The sequence below is a fragment of the Mus musculus genome, chromosome 8 (genome assembly GCF_000001635.26).
Source record: "Mus musculus strain C57BL/6J chromosome 8, GRCm38.p6 C57BL/6J".
In the NCBI taxonomy this organism is placed as follows: Eukaryota; Metazoa; Chordata; class Mammalia; order Rodentia; family Muridae; genus Mus; species Mus musculus.
Genome location: NC_000074.6, coordinates 35,724,910 through 35,737,000, shown reverse-complemented (window position 1 = coordinate 35,737,000; position 12,091 = coordinate 35,724,910). Strand labels below are relative to the sequence as shown.

Below are 12,091 nucleotides of genomic sequence, written 5' to 3'. Positions count from 1 at the left end.
TTTACATCCAGTATGTATTATGAAAGTAGTTTCACCCATGTTTGGACCACACATGTTTAGGGTCATAATGTCCCTACCCATGGCTTGCTCCCTCAGTCAGTATGAAGTGGCCTTTACTTTTTCTCACTGATTTGGGGTTGCTGTCTATTCTGTTTAGGATTAGAACCGAGACATCTGTTTGACGTCTCTGCGTGTTTGCTACCATTCTTTCTCCTTAAGGTCGTGTCTGTCTTCTGGGGTGATGGATGTTTCCTGAATGCAACAAATAGAAATGTCCCTGACATTTTGTCCAATCTACTAGTTTGTGTCTTTTGACTGGGGAATTGAGACCTTCAATATTCTGTTATTATTTAAAGACAAGTATTGATTCCCACTGAGCTTATTTCATAATGTTTGTTTTCCTTTTCTTGTGCTCATGACTCCAGTGTGGCTTACTTTTTCCTGCAGCTTGATGGGTAGATCTATTTATCTACACACTCCAAAGGGTTCTTTTTTTTTTTGTTTTTCTAGACAGGGTTTCTCTGTGTAGCCCTGGCTGTCCTGGAACTCACTTTGTAGAACAGGCTGGCCTCAAATTCAGAAATCCACCTGCCTCTGCCTTTCAAGTGCTGGGATTAAAGGCGTGCACCACCACACCTGGCTTCCAAAGGGTTCTTCTAAGTACCACCTATAAAGCTTAGTGGTCAAGAATGCCTTCAGCCTATTTTTAATCATGGAAAGTTTCTTTCCTCCTTCTAGTATGAGTGATAGCTACCGTATCTTCCTAGTCCCACTCCATAGCTTTAAAGTTTACTCTGAGAAATCTTCTACTCTTCTGATGGGCCTGCCTTTATTTGTGATTTGGTCTCTATAGCTTGCTGCTTTTCAATATTTCCTTGGTCCTACATATTTAGTGTTTTAATTATGATATGATGAGGAAAGTTCTTCCCTAGTCTTCTCTGTTCGCTGTTCCAAATACCCACAGATTCTGAGTCTTCTCATCGTGCAAATGTTACACTAGACAATTAACAGGGACCTTTTGATTTAAATAACTATTGAGTGATTAAACAAACCAGGATAGTATGGTGTATGTATACTTAAGACTTTAGTTACTAAGGTTAGGTGTAGGAAGAAAGTAGAGTGGATACTGTGCTGAAAAGTAGAGTAGAAGCAGCCTCCTATAGGAGGGTAGGTCAAGAAACACACTGAGAAAATCCTAAGGTCTAACTGAGCAACCTACAAACAAAAGCAAGCCATCATGAGAAAAGATTGACATTCAAAATATGAAATAGAGTACTTATGACTTTCTGCTACTGTTGCATTGACTCGGACAGTGAAGTGTTCGGATCCCTCTGGCTCTCAAAGGCTCCCCCTGGTGTGAGAGAGAAGACTGGGAGTCCACAGGCTCTGTAGACTCCTTGGTTGTGCCTCTCTGATGCTTGGGGGAGGGGAGGCTCTAAGTCCTTCCCTGGTGGTTCCCTCAGACCCCTATGCCCTACCCTGCCTTTTTGCGATTCTGTAGTTTTCAGAGTAAGTTGTGAGCAGAGCTTCTACTGAGCTCTCTTTATGGAAGCTTGGTTCAGAGGGCGTGGCACCAATTCAAGAGTGTGTGCCGGGTTCACCGCAGAGCTCTCTGGGCTTAGTAGGTTCCTTTATAGCACTTGTCTCTTGCATCTTATTTTGTCTGTTTTCTTTTGGTGTCTTCGGCAATAAAACTTCTAATCTGTCATCTTCCCTGAACATCTCAAATGTTAGTGTGTGGGTGTATGATACATGTGTGTACAATATATATATATGTGTGTGTGTAAAATATATACATGTGTATATATATATATTACATATACATACATATATATATATACACACATGTATACACACACATGAGTGCAGGTTTATGTGTACCCTGCACACAAGTAGAAGCTAGAGGACAGCCTTGATGTCAGACCTTCCCTTCTGTACTATGTGACATAGATTCTGCTCGTGGCTAAATGTCTCAGCTCCTGGGAATATTGAATATTGATGTCTCACCAGGGGAACATCAGGGTTGCAGACATGAGCTACTGTTCCCAGTTTTATAGTTTTAAGTTCAGCTCTAGGGACTTGAACTCAAGTCTTTACACTTGCATGGCAAGTGATTTACCCACTAAGCTATCTCCCCAGCCAAAAGATTTTAGTTCGAACATTCTCTGTTAAACTCTTGCCTTTCCCTTCCTCCCAAGAACAGGGTGGTCAGAGAGCAAAGGGTAAACAAAGGGTAGCTTTCATTTGCCGCTCAGGAATAACAATTCAAATGAGAAAATAGAAACCCAAACAGGAAGATAGAAACGGAGACCCTCAGCGGCAGCCAGATGCCAGCAGTTGCCCTGATACATTCTCAAGGTTCCACCAAGAGAGTGCCAGCACGCATTGCAGCTCTACCGTCTTGCAGAATGTCGAGATGTCTACCTAGAACAGTCCCTGGTAAAGCAATCTGGAGACAGCAGATCACCAACAAGTACAGCAGGAGGAGAAGTCCTCCTGTCTCTCAGGTCTCGAAGGCTGAAGTCGGTGTCCCTTGCTTGCTTACAGTGGAAGCAGCAGGCCTTGAAGGCCAAGGCAAGAACCATAGGTTTTGAAGCAAAAACTATATCTCTTGGAGCAGAAGAAGCAGAAGCTGGAGTGAGTTTCCTAGGAGCTCTGTCTCCAATGGGTCTCAGTCTTCTTTCTCCAGTGAGCATCCTGGAGCCAGGCTCCTGATCAGAACTAGGAGCGGGATGAGAGGCAGACTCGGCTGGGAGCCTGAAAAGCATAAAACCCTGTAGGATGTATCCAGTGATAAAGAACCTGGAGGGCCCTGGTTGGCTGCGGTTGGGGGGAGGGGGGAATGCAAATGAAATATACAAAAGGACCAATCAGAAGAGAGCTGTCAAACCAGAAGTGGGTGTGGCAAACCAAGCCTGGCCAAAAGGTTCCCAAACAAGTTGGTGACTCAGTTTCCCTTCTTCTGAAGCAGTGTGGGGAAGCAAGCACTCTACTGCCAAAATGGTGCCACAAGGCAGTTTGTACCTGGGCGTTTCTGTCAATTTCCAGTTGCTAGGATGTCACTAGGGTCACCTTTGCACCCAGAGATGCTACCTCCACCTCCTCCTAGAGATGTCTCAGTTCTACAGTCAGCTCCAACAGAGAATAGAATTTTGCTAGAATAACCGGATTATTCTATCTTTAAACGCCACTGCAGGCTATTAAACACAGCCTATTCCCGACTCCGTTTCCAGTCAAATCTTGTTGTATCCCATAGAGGGAGGGTCAGGGTGTAGAGTGTGTGTGTGGAGGGGGGGTCTTTAACCAGCTAGGGTTCTCACAGGTCATCCTCTGCTGCTGCTTATGATAATAGCTGGGACCCCTTCTATTTCTATTATATGTTGTGTGCTGAAGAAATTCCTAGACAGGAAAGTTGTCCCTAGTGCGGTAGTGCTGAGATGGAAGCAGCTAAGCCCTGGGACAGAACTCTCATGAAGGGCTCAATGCTATTTTGCAGGGGTTCCAGCTCTCCTGTGACTAGATCAGCACAGCAAAAGCAGGTTATTGTAAAGCCAAAGGTCCCATGTGCTGGGGCTCCTTCTGTACTCTGCCAGTTCCCTGTGTTGTTCTACTGTATTGTGATACAGACAAAAGATGCTTGCTAGAACACCAGCACCCCAACTGGCTGCTTCAACCACCAAAATGGTGGGCCCAATAAACTTTTCTTTATTTATATATAACCCAGTGTGATGGTTTGTATATGCTTGGCACTATTAGGAGGTGTGGCCCTGTTGGAGTAGGTATGGCCTTGTTGGAGTTGGTGTATCACTGTGGGCGTGGGCTTAAGACCCTCATCCTAGCTGCCTAGAAGTCAGTATTCTTCTAGAAAGCAGCCTTCAGATGAAGATGTAGAACTCTCAGCTCCTCCTGCACCATGCCTGCCTGGATGTTGCTATGCTCCCCACCTTGATGATAATGGACTGAACCTCTGAACCTGTAAGCCAACTCCAATTAAATGTTGTCCTTTATAAGAGTTGCCTTGGTCATGGTGTCTGTTCACAGCAGTAAAACCCTAATCAGCTGCTTTGCTATAGCAACGTAAAGTCAACTAAGATGTGCCTCCTTTCTAGTACCATTCAACAACCAAGATAAGGGCAGTGTGCTCTCAAGTGTGGGCAGTGGCCAGTGCTTGTTTATTGTGCTTTAATATGTACATCTGGTATGCTGTTTTTATATATAGTACTCTGCAGTAGAGCTAAGCATATTGACACTATATTTCTCAGCCGGAGGTTTCTTTCTGTTAGAAAATGCTTACCAATTCTCAGGCTGAATTAATGAGGACCGACTCATACATACTTGGTGCTGTGTAGCAATTTCCTACAAAATTGAAACGTTCCCTCCTGGATGAAGGAGAGAGGCTCATATGGCTCAGAAAGTAGACAGATCTAGAAGTCTTAGATAGCTCCTGAATCGCTGAAGACTCCCAAGCCCCTGCCTAAGGTTATGTGAGTACCACCATTTGCTGGGAGAGAGTAGTCTCCAAGTCAGACTGACATCTCCAGGGACACGACGTTTGTGCATCAGGTTGGTGGTATCGGAGCCGTCTTTGAGTTGCTCTTGCTTTTGTAAATGGTCCCTCATTCATACTCCTATTAGTGTAACTGAAACACTTACTGGTTAGGTATAATTAGATGGGCTGTCGTGGGTGCCCCACCTGGGGTGAGCAGAGATATGTTCATACTCCATAGGAAATGTCATAGCATACCTAACTATGTTTGCCTGCGTTTTCTGGATACCAAAGATGGATAACATGCACTTTCTTTTTATTTATTTATTTATTTATTTATTTATTTATTTATTTATTTATTTATTTATTTATTTTTTCGAGACAGGGTTTCTCTGTGTAGCCCTGGCTGTCCTGGAACTCACTTTGTAGACCAGGCTGGCCTCGAACTCAGAAATCCGCCTGCCTCTGCCTCCCAAGTGCTGGGATTAAAGGCGTGCGCCACCACGCCCGGCTTATAACATGCACTTTCAGCAGAGGTAATAGACTCTAGGGCAGAAAGAGGAGTTAAGAGAGCCCCCAGCCTCTCACTTACAGTGTTCCCCTAGGAAGACCTGAGGATGCTGTGTCTATGGGTAACAGTCAAAGTCGAAGGCACAGGAAGGGTCAGGGTTAGCTTGGAGAACTGAGAACTCTGCTACCTATCATTCCCAAGGGAAAATACATTATTCTGAAAGGATATATTCTAAAGTAAAGATCATTTTAAATCATAGGGCCAAATGATTGGGGGGGGGTTAAGAATACAGGGAATAATTGTGACTGGAATACCTGTTACTATAGACTAGACTATTTAAATAGGGACCACAAATGAGTGCAAACAACCCTTCTGTCCTTCCACTCTGTCAGACAGACTGAGCAGGTATAGTCTCTACTATAGGCTCTTTATCTCCTGAACTACTATTTGGGGGTACCCTACAGGAGAAAAGGTCAGAATATTTACCATCTGGCAAGCCCTCTGGACGAAGGAGGGGCTGCTTAAATGCAGTCAACTCTCTGCAACTCTTCTTCATAGTTCCAGTGACCAAAGCAGACTCTTCCCACCAGACTCAGGCTCTGAACTCTGGGATACTCGCCCAGAGCTTCTGCCCTCATCCACTGAACTCTGCCCTATAAGGGCTGAGAGTCCCTTTTCAGGAGACAGAAAGCCATCTTAAGGAGTGTCTGTGTCTCCTACTGGAATCTTAGCTGGTAGATCTGTATAGTCTAAGTGTGAATACATGCCTTTGCACAAAGCACATTGCAATGAATTCATTAAGTGATTTAAAATTGGCAATGCTACTAACTGAAACAAAGAAAGAATAGCTTGGCTGCAGCTAGCTCACTGGTAGAGCAAGGTCTGGGGTTCAGTTCCCAATACTGTCCTGCCAAAAGCAAAAAAAACAGTATTGTTTTGTGCTAACTCTATGCAAGAAATAAAATGAAGAAACATACATCTTTCTACTTACCATAATGAGGGAAACGTGGGGAGAAAAACCAGCTGTCCTCAAAGCTGGTTACTAAAGAAAGTGGGGTGGAACATGGGGGTGGGGACAAGAGGACACAGCCCTCGTCCCAAGTGTGCCTTTTCCTTGGATCTCTGGAAATCATGTTGACAGTCTACAAGTTTAAACAGTAAATGATAATCAGGAAGGGTAAGAAGGACGTTCCACTACACAGGAGAAGGGAGCCTGCCTCCTAAATGCTACTGAAAAATGACACCTGTGGATTGGAGAGATGACTCAGCAGTTACAAGTGTGGGTTGCTCTTCCAGAGAACCCAAGCTTGGCTCCTAGAGCCTAGGTTAGGCAGATCACAAGCACCTGTAACTACAGCTCCAGAGGGTTCAATGCCCTCTTTTGTGGCTCCCTTGGACACCTACACACAGTATATGCTTGATAGAAAGATAGATAGATAGATAGATAGATAGATAGATAGATAGATAGATAGATAGATAGATAGATAGATAGATAGATAGATAGATATGGGCATGGAAGAACTCTATGTGGACTTTCCAAACAAACAATTTATGCCGATTAAGGACTGAGTTGAGAGTCTGAATTTCCTACAGCCATCAAATAAGCTACCACATGGGCTTTCTTCCTAGCGTACCAGAAAGGAAGAGGAAGAGGCACGGTTTAAAGCTATATTCATAGGCATTAAAAAATGGCAAGCAGTTGTCCCTTGAGGGCCAAGTATCCACCCATGGTATAGCATATGTGCCCATGCAAGTCCATTTGATTATTTATTCATTTAAGTACTACTTGCCTGTGGGAAGCCACATATGCCATTACAAGGTGGCACTGGCTACTGCTGGCCACCACATATAAGTTTGGGTAAACAACCAATGTGTACATATGCAGTAAAGTTTTTGCCAAGTCACTGCCTGGCCTGGGCATGATAATGAGGTTCTGTGAGGTACTGAGAGTATAACCAATCAGATGAGAGACATGTAAATGAGGTATGATAATGAGGTTCTGTGAGGTACTGCGAGTATAACCAATCAGATGTGTGACATGCAAATTAGGTAGAATGCATAACCAATCCGGGTGTGAGACACACCTCTCCTAGGCCTATATAAGCAGCACCAGTTCTGGGCTTGGGGTCTTTTCGCCTCTGCAATCAAGCTCTCCCAATAAATGTGTGCAGAAGGATCCTGTTGTGGCATCTGCTTTGCTGGCGAGTTGGCCACTCACACGTGCCATAATATTGACTCACGGATATTATTTTATACTGTTTGCTATACTCCTGTGTTACTTTTTGCAGCTGCCATTATCCCACCTTGACTTCCTGGAGTGCTTTCACTTAATATCTGTGCTCTCGGTGGATTTCCCCCAATGCTGTCCTGTAGTACTGAAGCACCTCCTCACGTGCTGGCACCATGGGATGGACCATCCACCTCTCATCTGTTTCCAACTGCAGTCCTGCATTCTCAAGGAGCCCTACCTAACTCCCTGTACTGAAGAGTGGTATTCAAAATCAAGAACTGTGAATTTACCCTGCAGAGCTCCCAGGGACTAAACCACCAACCAAAGAGTATATATGGATGGGTCCATGGCTCCAGCTATATATGTAGCAGAGGATGACCTTATCTGATACCAATGGGAGGGGAGGCCCTTGGTCCTGTGGAGGCTTGATGCCAGGGCAAGGAGGCAAGAGTGCGTGGGTGGGTGGGGAGGACCCTCATAGAAGGAGGGGGATGGGAGATGGGGTAGGGAGGTTCTGGAGGGGAAACCAGGAAAGGGGATAAATTGAAATGTAAATAAATAAGAAAAACCAAGAAAAAAAAGAATAATATTTTTTAAAAAATCGAGATCTGGATACTTGGAGGATGCTATTGGAGAGTTACAGTTGCCAGGATCTCACTAATTAAACAAAGAATATGCATATGTGCTAACCCTATCTATGTTCACAGCTTTAAACATGCCCACCTATAACCATGTATCTAAATGAAACTGGAATTAGTTCCCCATGATGTCACATCTCCAACTCTAATCCATCGCTGCCATATGGATCATCTAGCCCTTGTCTGTCTGTAACTTCCCACTCCAGTGGGGAGGAAACTGGCTGTCACCATCTGCCATGGGTTTATGTCATTGTTGGCTTCCAGTGAACATGGATAGCAGATTCAGGATCCCTCACCTGCACCCCTGCCATGGGACCCCTTATTTGGAATTGGTGAGTACAGGAAAATTACCATAAATAATTTGTCTCGAAAAGTCCCCACAGAGTTTCTTTCTGTGTGTCCTGGATAGCCTCAGTTGTCAACTAGACACAGTTTAGAGTTATCTGAGAGAAGAAGCCTCAGTTGAGGGATGGTCCTGATCAAACTGAACTGTGGGTATGTGTGGGGGGTGGTCTTAATTATTAGTTGATTAGGGCCAGATACAATATGGACAGCACCATCCCTAGGCAGGTGGATCCAGGCGATAACAAAGTTAGCTAAGGCATGAGGCTGTGTGCCAACCAGGAAGCAGTGCTCCTCTGTGGTGGTTTCTGTCTCCCGCTCCTGTGTGAGTCACTGCTCTGACTTTCCTTAATGAGGGGCCATGACTGGTAGTCGGATAACCTTCTTCCCCCCCCTGAGTTGCTCTTGGTCAGAGTGTTTCCTCACAGCAAGAGAATGGAAAATACAGCTTTTAGGTGTCATCTGTGGAAATGAGAGTGAACGGTGGACTTCCTTCATCTCATTTGCACTGGAACCCCCTTCCTGTCCCTTCTGGGGTCCTTCTCTTGTTAGAACATGTAGTCCATCAATGGGCTTTCCAAAGGAAGGCCTCCAGGAAATGGGTACTTATAGAAGAGGCTCTGTGTTCACCCAAGTCTCCTCATGGTTTCTCAAGCCCTCTGCTCCTTATATACAAACCAGTCTTTCCTCCTCCTCCTCCTCCTCCTCTTCCTCCTCCTCCTCCTCCTCCTCCTCCTTCTCCACCCCCTCCCCCTCTTCAAAAGGGGGGGTTAATTAACTAAAGCAGAAATCATGGAGGAATGCTTCGTAACGTCTTTCTCAATTCTCTCTCTCTCTCTCTCTCTCTCTCTCTCTCTTTCTCTCTTTCTCTCTCTCTCTCTCTCTCTCCAGCAGACTCATTGTTGGTGAGAGCCAACTCACATTGAAGGAACAAGGCATCTCCCATGGACATCATGATAAGAGCACAAATCCACTCACAAGGCAGTACTCTTAAGATCTGGCCATCCCCTAAAGACAGACATAGCTGTAGCCTGAAGCTTTTCTATCTGGCCTCTTTGCTCACAGAATAACGACTCTAAGACTTATTTACTTATGAATAAACACTTAATCCATAAGCTGTGGCTCATTCCCCCACTAGCTCGTAACTTATAAAATCCATTTATTCCATTCTATGTGTGCCACATGGCTGGTTATCTCCTCAGTTTCATACATCCATATCCTCACAGTCCGGGTGAAGAATCTGTTGTGCCTGAACCTATCCCAGAGTTCCCTCTCCCTACAGGAACTCCCACCTTCTACTTCCTGCCTTTTGCTAATAGGCCATCAGCTTTTTATTGACAGGTGGTTCGTCTATGCAGTACAATAGAGATTCTCTCTACACATAGCACTCAAGGCAACAACAGATCATTGCTACTTATTGCATCATGGAGGGAAACACGACCTAAGAAGGAATACTTCTATTTAATCACAGTACAACAAATTCATGCCCGGGAGACTACAGATTAAAGAAGCCTAAAAGGGACATGACAAATAAGGGATTCTTCACCCCACACTGGACCCTGAGCAGGAAAGGGGTGGCCAGTGCCAAAGAGGATGTTACTGTGTCAGCTTCCAAATGGTGAGCATGGGCCACAGGTGGGAAATGACATCATCATCAATTGACCATTCTTCTGTGCACATCACTCATTGTAGGAAGGCACACACTGAATTGTTCAAGGGTAAGGATCATGATATATACAGATAACCTGCAAATGGCTCAGAAAATAACTCGTGTGTGTGTGTGTGTGTGTGTGTGTGTGAGAGAGAGAGAGAGAGAGAGAGAGAGAGAGAGAGAGAGAAAGAGAGAGAGAGAGAGAGAGAGAGAGAGAGAGAGAGAGAGAGAGAGAGAGAGAGAGAGAGAAAGAGAGAATGACAGACAGAATGACAGACGGGAGCAGGAGAATTGTGACTTGAAAGCCAGCCCTCCCTACATAGCACGTTCCAAGCCAGCCTGGGCTACATAGTCAGACCATATCTCAAAAAAGAATACTAATTATCATCTGTGTTCATACCCACAGGCAAAGGCTACTCTCAGCCTTAATCAGAGAAGTTTTCTTTGCAGCAAATAGAAGTGAGTACAGAGACCCATGGGTGCACAAGGTGCACAGGCATGCATGTCCCATACCAATACACATGCAGACAAAGCACCCATGCACACAAAATAAATATTAGGGGAGAGAACTATCAGAACATATTATACACATGTACAAAATTTCCAAAGAACAAAATGTAACTAGCAAAAATGTTTATAATCACTAAATATTCTTCATGTAATTTTTATTTTCTTAATCATAATATTGCTTCCAAAAAAGCTACAAAAACTATGTATGGTGAGGATTCCCCAGTTCTACCAATAAAGTGTCCTTGTTAGGGGTGGGAGAGAAAATAAGAAAGCAGAGGCATTCAGAACATCTTCACCACTGGTGGGAGGAGCCTGGGAGTAATTCTTTGTCCTGCGGGGCAGACAGATTAATGAGCATGCTCAGAGAGACGGTACACATTCAAGTATAAGGTAAAACGAAGGATTCATGCCATGACGTTTGTATTGCTTGAGAGGGGAGGAGGGAAAGAGAAGGGGGTGGGCTGGTTGATTGGTTGATGGGTTGGGCTTTTTATTTTTGTTTTTGTTTATGTTTTTCCAAGACAGGGTTTCTCTGTGTAGCCTTGGCTGTCCTGTAACTCACTATGTAGACCAGGCTGGCTTTGAACTCAGAGGTCCACCTGCCTCTGCCTCCCAAATGCTGGGATTAAAGGTATAGATCACCCTATCCCACCCTCAGTTATCAGAAGAATTTTTTTCAAGTTCTGGCCCCATTTAAGCTTAAGGATATTTAGAAATGAGGAAGTACAAACAATGGTGAATGAGATAAATGTAAATTATGAAGTAAAGAGGAAGATGGGAAATCTATGCTCTCACATACACTGAGAACCCGGGCGGGGTGGGGCAGGGGGCCTGAACTGCAAAGTTGGGCGGGAAAGATTCCAGACTGAATTAAGAAGATATAAGACTCAGTGCTATTTACAAGAGACACACATACACATTTTCACAGGAAATCTGAAATTTCAGGGACAGGTAAAGGTACATCAAGAATACACAAGACAGATAACATTAAATAAAGTGAAATTTCAACCCAAGCGCTTTGACGTCCTCTCTAGGCAAGCTGTGTCTTTGCAGGTGGTGGTGTCTGAATCTTGAAGGCAGAATAATACAGAAACACAAATATATTTTCAACTTACTATTTATGATCTCAGAAGATTTCGAATGGTGCAGTGAATCTGGTAAAACACGGTCTTTTCGCGGTATCCAGGTCTTCTTGAGGTCACTAAAACGAAGGGGGGGGGGGCCGGCGGCATTATTTCCCATCCCCGAGTTTGTGCTGCCACCTACAGACTAATCTCAACATTGCACGTTGACGTTAATACTTAATGTCCTTACTGGCCACGTTCATTACATGCATTCTGTTGCAGATGAACCAAAGGGCATGTCCACTCTCCACGAGTACAGGTTAGATCTGTTCTCCGATTAACTGACAATATCTAAGAAATTAGCAATAACTTCAAAAGAGAATGGATTTGTGTTCTTCTATGATTAAAAAATAATATCTCTGCAGCTGGGCTTTATTAGGCTAAGTTAATAAAGAAAGGCAACTTTCACTGAGGCGAAACACCTAAAAGACACGTTAAGAAAGGATATGGTTTAGTTTTCGTTCACATTCACAGTTGGTCATGGTGGGAAAGGCACGGTAGTGGGACCACGCCCGCCCATAGTGGCAGAAGCCTGAAGCAGCCGCTTGTAACATGGTGCTGACCCCTCGGAAGCAGGGAGCCAGTAATTCTCAGGCTCC

The 12,091-nt window shown here is 44.4% G+C and overlaps 2 long non-coding RNA genes across 11 annotated transcripts in view; one reads left to right on the top strand and one right to left on the bottom strand.

Annotated features, from left to right (window-relative positions):
• The window catches only part of Gm35021, a 40,806-nt gene that overhangs the window by 27,161 nt on the left and 1,554 nt on the right, over window positions 1–12,091 (bottom strand). For 6 of the 10 annotated variants that reach the window (XR_870352.1, XR_870350.3, XR_870351.3 and 3 more), the window contains 2 exons: window positions 11,484–11,569; window positions 5,989–6,139 (listed from right to left, as the gene is read on the bottom strand). This is a non-coding gene — a long non-coding RNA (predicted gene, 35021). Of the gene's footprint in view, window positions 1–2,235; window positions 2,758–5,785; window positions 5,905–5,988; window positions 6,140–10,495; window positions 10,700–11,483; window positions 11,570–12,091 lie in introns of those variants that run through there. The other 4 variants (XR_378892.4, XR_378891.4, XR_870356.3 and 1 more) reach the window with 4 other exon arrangements.
• Gm40492 lies at window positions 7,876–9,318 on the top strand. Its single transcript, XR_870348.2, has 2 exons — window positions 7,876–8,197; window positions 9,099–9,318. It is a non-coding gene; the product is annotated as a predicted gene, 40492 (long non-coding RNA).